Below are 9,108 nucleotides of genomic sequence, written 5' to 3' on the forward strand. Positions count from 1 at the left end.
CGGCAGCAGCAGTGGGAGCCGGCAGCTGCAGCAGCACTAACAGCTGCAGCAGCACTGACAGCTGCAGGAGCACGGACAGCGGCAGCAGCACAGGCAGCGGCAGCAGCACAGGCAGCGGCAGCAGCACAGGCAGCGGCAGCAGCACAGGCAGCAGCAGTGGCAGCTGGCACTTCGTGAGGAGCTGGCAACGGCAGGAGCAGCATGGGCACATCGATTCCCGGAGAGGGAAAAACACCTGTGCCCAACTTCGCTCCAGCATGGTGAGAAAGTTCATTTCTCGACAGCAAAGGACTTCGCAGTTGACTGGCTGCAATCTACTACAAGGGACCAGTATGTGAGTACCAGGGTCAGTCCCATCGGGGTTTTAGTTACAATAATCGCTTCTTGGCTTTTTTGGCTAAGATCAAGTGTAGTATCTGTTCTTATCAGTTTAATATCTGATACACCCCTTATCTACGGACCATATATATTAAATAAAAACTATAGTAGCTGTTATCATCAGTTTTAATGTCTTATATGTCCCTTAGCTAAGGACCATATAAGTAGGAGTGCCCAGAATTGAGGGCATTAGAGTGGGGTTGGCCGGCTGCAACGACCACTAGGGACCAGTACCGTCAGTACGGGGGTCGGTCCCAGGGGTCTAAGATAAAGGAGCAGCCAGGAGTGCTGAGAGCGTTGAAGCCAGGTTAAAGGAATAGATGGAAGCAGCTGTGCCAGTTATCCCCCTCACCGGCCATATCCACTTCGCGGAAGGAAGGACAAAACTGGAGAAGGAGGACCGTGGAGCCAGCGGCACTTGGATCAACCGTAGTGGGATCAGCTGTGCCCGATGTCGGCCCCGCACCGGCCAGATCCATGTGACCGAGCGGTAGGCTAGACAGAAATTAAACAAGGTAGTGGACTCAGAAGGGTCCGACTTTGCATAAAACCGCCGGCAACCAGCGCCCGAGAGGGCTGGAGCGGGAAGAAGCGGTGTATGGAGCCTTGCTCCAACGTGATAAAACCACAGCAGTACCTCTTTGAGGGCTGCACAATGCTTCTACCCCATCAGAGGGGAGCACTGTGGGTCAGTTCTGGGTTGACTTGCAAGAGGGGTCCGCAGAACAAAAGACAAGTGGGCAGCAGTTAAGCCCACATGGGTACCCCGTGCGGGACCCTAGAGATCTCTAACTCTATAAAAAAGAGTAGGCAGGACCCTGATGGGCCAGAGCCTGGTAATACAGCGTCCCATGATCCTAACACAGCAGGGACTCTGCTGGACATGGTGGCTGATTACTTTAGCCAAGTCAAACATGGGTAGACTTGGATCCAGGATGGCAATAGTATTACTATATGTCTGGCCACAAACGTCAACAGGGAAAAAATTTACAAACACTGGCCAGACATCTGCCACCTGGCAACGGTGAGGCATTACAGGTGCCCAGTGTAAACCAATGCATTTGGCAGCATATGGACGAACATCAGGAACCAGGACCTCAAGATCCAGAGAACCTTCAAGGGATTGACGGAAGGCATCATAGCATACACCCGCACCCTGGACTAAACGTAGGTAACCAAAGACCATCAAGACGCACTAGATCTGTTTAATAATATGCAATATGACCTGAACTACAAGTGGAAGGCGGCCATTCAGCCAGCACTAGGACCCCAAAAATGCTACCATTTGCAAACAAAGAACCGTGTGTGGACTAAGCCAAGACACTGGGGCTCATTAAGGCCAGCGCAAGGGCCTATTTTGGAGCATGATACCAGCCACAGGCAAGGCCATAAAAAATGTGGCTCATACCAGTAGCAGTGTCAGAAATCAATATAGCCTGCAGGATCCGTTTTAGGGTATGGCCAGGGCGGCCACCCTGGAAGATGCGGAAGCCTAAACCTCCCACACAACCCCGAACAAGAAATATTAAACCAGAACCTTATTTTCTTCTGTTAAAATAGGGACCTACGAGGGTAGGGGAGGTTGCAACACTACAGTTATGTATGGTATATAATCACTGCAGATTCATATAATCTCAGCAGTATTCAGGGTTATCTGATAGGGTTTTTTCTCATCCCAATAACCACAGTACATCATATACCAGAAGGGCATTTTGTCCTTACATAAACCAAACAATCTAAAACCCACATGGTGCTACAAGATTTGTACACGAAAGATTGGATTGAACATATTTATTAAAATAAAATAGAGTAGGGTTGCAGGATTATCATTGATTTAACCCTAAACACATTTGTTCTAGATATTCATTTTAAGATGGATGCTTTTATTATTGATAAAGACTTGGTGTCAGTTACGGGTTTCTATATGGCAGGCATTGACTCAATAGAGGAACTTTGGCAATATAGAGCTTACAAAAGGGGCAATCATTAGCCCCAATATTATGTACTAAAATTCGTAAACCAGCTTGGCATTGTTATGTAAATAAGCCATAGGGTGAGGTTTTCCCCCGTTCGGACCCATCAATGAGGTACTAGGGTAAATTCAACCACACTCGGCATCTGGAATTTTCAGAATACCCGACTGACCTTCTCAATCATGGTTTTCAGTCTTAGAGGGGATGGTGTTAGAACCATGTTCCCTATGAACATTGCCACCAAAAAAAAAAAATTGTTGATTTATCCAGTGACTGGAGACTCCATGCCATAACACTATGGATTTATTGATTTGTAGAGTCTAACAGACCCACTACACTGTCAGACAGGACGATGAATCTCATCTCATCTGCACTAAGACTGTCAACACGGAAGCAGTACCTTGGACACATCAAGAAATGGGGCATATACTGCTTGGACAACAATCTCGACCAAAAGGCCAAAAACATTCTGGCCGTATTGGGATTTTTAACAAGCCTCCATTAGGATAATCGAGGGAGCTACAGTGCCATTAATAGTGCCACAAGTGCACTCTCCAATTACCTATCACAAGGATCGGAACGGCACGCGGTGGGAGCGCACCCCTGGTAAGCAAACCAGGTACTCCGAAATCTGGGACGTGGGTGTCGTTTTCTCAACATGCTGAGGAGCTTGTAGCTCATAACAGCGTTGTCACCTCAGTAACAGACCAGGAAGATGGTTATGCTCATGGTGTTATTTACCGCACAACAAGTCCAGCCATTAAGCAAACAGAGCCTGGACTCCCTGATCATCTCACCGAGAAACTGGTGTTGTCCGCAGCAATATTGTACAGGTACCCACAGACCAAATCCTCAGAATGGCAGGAGGGTCATTTTAAAAAAGGGTTTTTCCACAGGTTGTATAATAAACCAGTTTATTTGGAGCCATCATTGTATTAACAAAACATTTTAGGTTCAACAAAATAATTTGCCCGATAGGTTACAGGGTTATGATTCTCAAATTTTTAAAAAGTGTTATATTTTTTCGTTATACCACACAACTCTTTGTATAATTGTGTTTTAAAACTACTAATGATGCTCTCTCCCAATACCCAAGGCAGTTGTGAAGCATGGACTCGTTCCACGGCATGAGGTCACAGAGCTTTGAAATCTTCACGAAGTCACTCACGTGACTCCGAAGTAAAATAGTAAGATTAAACGAGAACTTACCAGTTTGAAGTTTGATCTGTATTTTATGAGGAGTTACGATGAGGGATTTCGTGCCCTCCGCTCCCACCCTCGTATGATCATATCAAAAACTGGTATCTCTTTGATAATCTTACTATGTTAGATCATTATAGGTTCCTGTGACCTCACACCGCTGCTTTGAAGTATGACACGCATGCGTGGAAGCGGGGTTCTTCACGAAATCCCTCATCGTAACTCCTCATAAAATACAGATCAAACTTCAAACTGGTAAGTTCTCGTTTAATCTTACTATTTTACTACACATCATGCACACTCCCAACTTCTACTGATTGAAAAGAGACATTTGAAGTTCAAAAAGTTCCTATAGCCACTGCGAACTTCCAAGGAGAAAAATCACATCAACAGTAACAAAACTGTGTATTTTTGCAGTCCTTGTACGTTTTCATTTATCAGAAATATAATTGTCTACAGTCAACTGAAAACAGTATAATAAACGAGAAATACAAGTTCAGTATATAGATATATACAGAATTTATTGATATACACACGTATCTAGATAATGAAAAGTGTAAACGTGACCACTTTCTGTTTGCACTGTATATTGATTTTAGGAAAAATGCTACCACTTATGGCTGTGATTATTGGCCATATTACTCAGAGTCCCGCTCCGCTGTGCAAGGCCAAAGATATTTTCCATCAATGAAAAATAAAAAATGTATTAATGTTTAAAACATTTTGAGATTCTCTCTCCTGTCAATCACGCCCTGGAAGGCCACGCCCCTTCCGGCGGGAGGGGGAGGGAGTATAAAACCAGGAAGTGTGAACGTGCTTCACTCGCTGCAAGATGGGGGAGGGAGAGGCCACGACTCTCAGAGCTGTGAATAACACTGAACACATGTCTACTAAACTGTGATGTGGTTTTATGTGGTTTATTTGGAACTGTGATTTGAAGGAATAAATGTTTTTATGTGCCTTTTAACTGTGCCTTTTAACTGTGCCTCTTAACCTAAACTGTTCCTTTAAACTGTACCTTTAAAGTGTGCCTATAACCTCAGCCGTGACCTTCCAAAATACAGACTTCATGTTACCTGCCCTACCTGAGGGGAGAAAGGTACTCTGAGAAGTTGAGGAACAAGTTCTCAGCTAGTGAATCTTCTTCAGTTTGGAAGGACTTGCAAGAAATTTCCAGCTACAAGAGGAATGCCCCCCGCTCTTTGGACAATCGTCAGCTGACCAACAATCTGAATGAGTTTTACTGCAGGTTTGAAAATCAGAAACATAACCCTAGTACCCCCTCCCCCCCATCCCCAACCAATACAGCCAGACCCCAGTCTACAAAGAATGAACCCTGCACCCTCTCCTTCCCATTCACCACTTCACACCTACTTAAGGCAAGTATGAAAAGACTGGACCATTTCCCACCTCAACCAACACTTCACACCCACTCACAGCCTGACCTCATTCCGCAAAGACTGGGCTCTTCTACATCCACCCCCCTCCAATCACCACTTCACACCCAATCACCCACACCCTCCGTGCTGCACAACATCACTTCTCCATGTTTAAGAGGGAACTGCAGATGCTGGAGAATCGAAGGTTACACAGAAAAGCTGGAGAAACTCAGCGGGTGCAGCAGCATCTATGGAGCGAAGGAAATAGGCAACGTTTCAGGCCGAAACCCTTCTTCAGACTTCGGCCCGAAACGTTGCCTATTTCCTTCGCTCCATAGATGCTGCTGCACCCGCTGAGTTTCTCCAGCTTTTCTGTGCATCACTTCTCCATCATCAACAATAAAAATAGAGGAGGTGGAGAGGCTTTTCACAGGACAAAAAAGCCGGAAATCTCCAGGACCTGACAATGTTTCCCCCTCTACTTATAAGCTCTGTGCCAAACAGCTGGCACCGGTATATACAGATATGTTTAACCAGTCCCTGTAAAGTCCCTGCCAGCTTTAAAGTCTCCACTATTGTCCCTGTACCCAAAAAGGCAAGGATTACTTGTCTTCATGACTACAGGCCTGTCACACTGATCTTTGTAGTCATGAAGACACTCGAAAGGCTTGTGCTGGCCAAGCTGAAAAATATAACAAGCTCCCTGCTGGACCTTCTGCAGTTTGCATATCGAGCCAATAGATCTGTGGATGATGCAGTCAACCTGGGCCTGCACTTCATCCTACAGCACCTAGACCGCCAGGGGACCTATGCGAGGATCCTGTTTGTTGATTTTAGTTCTGCATTCAACACCATTGTGCCAGAGCTACTACACTCCAAACTTCCTGAGTTGACTGTGCCTGAACCCCTCTGTCGGTGGATCACCAGCTTCCTGACAGACAGGAAGCAGCATATGAGGCTGGGAAAGCACATCTCGGACGCGCAAACGCTCAGCATAGGTGCACCGCAAGGCTGCGTACTCTCTCCTCTCATCTACTCTCTCTACACCAACGACTGCACCTCCACAGCCACCTCTGTCAAGCTTCTCAAGTTTGCGGACGACACAACCCTGATTGGACTGATCCAGGATGGGGAGGAATCTGCCTACAGACAGGAAGTGTCACAGCTGGCGTCCTGGTGCCGTAGCAACAACCTGGAGCTCAATGCTCTTAAGACAGTGGAATTGATTTTAGGCTTTATGAGAGCTCCCCCTCCCCTCAACCCACTCACCATCAACAACACCACAGTCACATCTGTGGAGACTTTTAAGTTCCTGGGAATCATCATCTCCAAGGACCTTAAGTGGGGGGCTACCATCGACTCCACAGTCAAAAAGGCACAACATAGAGGATGTACTTCCTTTGGCAGCTGAGGAAGCAGGATCTGCCACAGGCAATGATGGTCCAATTCTACACGGCCATCGTAGTGTCTGTTCTCACCTTCTCCATCATGGTCTGGTTTGGCTCAGCCACCAAGCACAACATGTGGAGGCTGCAGCGAATCGTCCGATCAGAAGGTTATTAGCTGCAACCTTCCCTCCATTGATGAACATTGATGTACACTGCAAGGGCCAGGAAGTGAGCGGGCAAGATTATCTCTGACCCCTCTCACCCTGGCCACAAACTCTTTGAATCACTTTCCTCTGGAAGGCGACTCCAGATTGTCAAAGCTGCCACAGCCAGCCATAAATACAGTTTTTATCCACGAGTAGTTGCTCTATTCAACAGCCAAAACTCTGTAGCCTCACTTTGATCTGGTATTTTGTTGGTTCACATGCTTGATCAATGGTGTTTTATCATTAATGTTTTATTATTATTAATGTTTAGTGTTTTCCGAGTCATCCGTAACTGTCATTGTATCTCATGGTGTTACTTGTGGGCGGAGCACCAAGGCAAATTCCTTGTATGTGAATATTTGGCCAATAAACTTACTTACTTACTTAAACTGTGTGGCTAATTGAAAATCTGTGACTATTTGAAAAGTGGTGTGGCTATTGAAAAGTGTGCAACAGTTTGTGGAAAGAAAAACCTTGAATAAACATTTTATTAGATCAGGACTGCGTTTATTGCAAAATTGCCGCTCATTCCGTGACTTCCGCTTAGTGGAGAGGTGGCGCTATTGAGTCATTTCCGGTCAGTTCAGAGGTGGCGCTGATTGTGTCATTTCCGGTGAGTTCAGAGGTGGCGCTTAGTGTGGAAGGTGCACAGTGGAGACGCCGCGCTGAGCCGTTTGAGTAAATCAAGAGAGCTTACTGCCATATATATATGGTGACTGTGTGTTTGTTGAAAGTTATTTAAAGCATGTTTTTGCAGTAGCAGCAGCTCTAGAGGAGTGTTTCAGTTAAAAAGGCTTTAAACATTTGAATCATTTGGTTTAGACATACCTGTGTTCTTATTTTCATAGAGTATAGGGCTAATAACAGGATTCAGTATGCTTACCACGTTCTGAAGTAACTTCGCTATTTTAGTATTGGTGCTGTGTGTGTGTGTGGCTGTGTGTGTGTGTGTACATCTGTGCGTGTGCGCATGTATGTGTGTGTGCGTATGTGTATGTGCGGCATGTGTGCATGCGTGTGTTTGTGTGCGTCTGTGTGGGTGTGCGTCTGTATGTATGCATCTCTGTGTGAGCGTCTGTGTGTGAGTGTCTGTGTGAGTGTATGTGTATATATGTGTTTGTGAGGGTGTCTGTTTGTGTGTGTCTTTGTGTTTGTGTGTGTAAGCGTGACTTTGTGTGTGTGTGTGTGTGTATGTGTGCATGTGTATGTGTGTGTGTCTTTTTGTGTGTGTGAGTGTCTTTTTTTGTGTGTATGTGTATGTGTGTGTGTGTGTGAGTGTGTGTATAGGTGTGTGTGAGTGTGTGTGTGAGAGTATGTTTCTGTGTGTGTCTGTGTGTGTCTGTGTGTGTGTGTCTGTTGGAGTGCTTGGAGTGCTGTGAGGTTGGACTTGCTGCCTTCACCCTGCTTGGAGTGCTGTGAGGTTGGACTTGCTGCCTTCACCCTGGTTGGAGTGCTGTGAGGTTGGATTTGCTGCCTGCACTCTGCTTGCTGTGAATTTGGACTTGCTGCCTGCATTCTGCTTGCTGTGATGTTGGACTTGCTGCGTCCACTCTGCTTGGAGTGCTGTGAGGTTGGACTTGCAGGCTTGCATTGAATGATGACTTTTGAGGTAAATTCTCAGATTTTCTTCATTAAAATTTGACCGCTCAATCTCTCTTTATTAAAATTGTCTTCTTTTTTCATCAACAGCAAAGAGTCATCAAGAGGCATTGAGCGGCAGAACACAACAAGAGACGCAACAAAAATAACTTAATAAATCTCATCTTTAACACTTAAATAGTTGTTATATTCTAAGTAATTCACATTTTAAACTTTAATAAATCCTTTTTCCATTTGCCATGCCTCCGTTTTCTTTATCACAATGAGAACCTAATAGGCAGGAATGGCTGCGCTGTCGGAGAGCCACTGAGAGGGGAATGACAAGGAGCAGAGTGGGGGGGGGGGTGAAGGGAGGAGGGGTGACTAAGTGAACTGCCACCACACTAGTCGTGTGACTGGACTGTCAGCCCACCAGCCATGAGTAAGTGAACCGCCGACCCACCAGCCATGACTCACTGAACTGCAAGTCCAAGAATCCATTCAATCCACAATGCCCATACCAGCCCTCTGGAAACAAGTCCCTTCTGCGCACAACACCCTGCGCACAACACCCATACTATTCATGCAAGGATAAACTTTCCTCCTTCATTGCTGTGATCTGTAAAAAAATATGAAAATGTCTAAAATTGATTGTCCATCCCCATACTCTCTCACAGAGTCTGTCACTTGTTTTCAGCAGAATTTCTGGCAGTTTGAGCTGCCAGCCCACCAGGCCTGAGTTACTGAGTTGCCACCCTGCCAGGCCTGAGTGACTGAGCTGCCTGGCCTCAGTGACTGAGTTGCCAACCCACGAATCTATTCGGCCAACAATGTCCATACTAGCTGTCTGACAACCAGTCCCTTCAGCCCACAACACCCATGCTTGCGCTCTAGAAAGGCCCCCACCCCCACTGGCCAGCAATATTGGAATTGGTGGAGAGGTGGAATATTATGTTGGGGGACCAGCCCTCCCTTGTGAAGCTGGGACCCAACGGGTCCCATTTAG

General features: G+C 46.0%; 1 pseudogene; it reads left to right on the forward strand.

Moving 5' to 3' along the window:
- Window positions 1-376: 376 nt before the first annotated feature.
- On the forward strand, window positions 377-485 carry LOC129693474 (U2 spliceosomal RNA; annotated as a pseudogene).
- The last annotated feature ends 8,623 nt before the right edge of the window (window positions 486-9,108 follow it).

This window comes from Leucoraja erinacea, chromosome 2 (assembly GCF_028641065.1).
Source record: "Leucoraja erinacea ecotype New England chromosome 2, Leri_hhj_1, whole genome shotgun sequence".
Lineage (NCBI taxonomy): Eukaryota > Metazoa > Chordata > Chondrichthyes > Rajiformes > Rajidae > Leucoraja > Leucoraja erinaceus.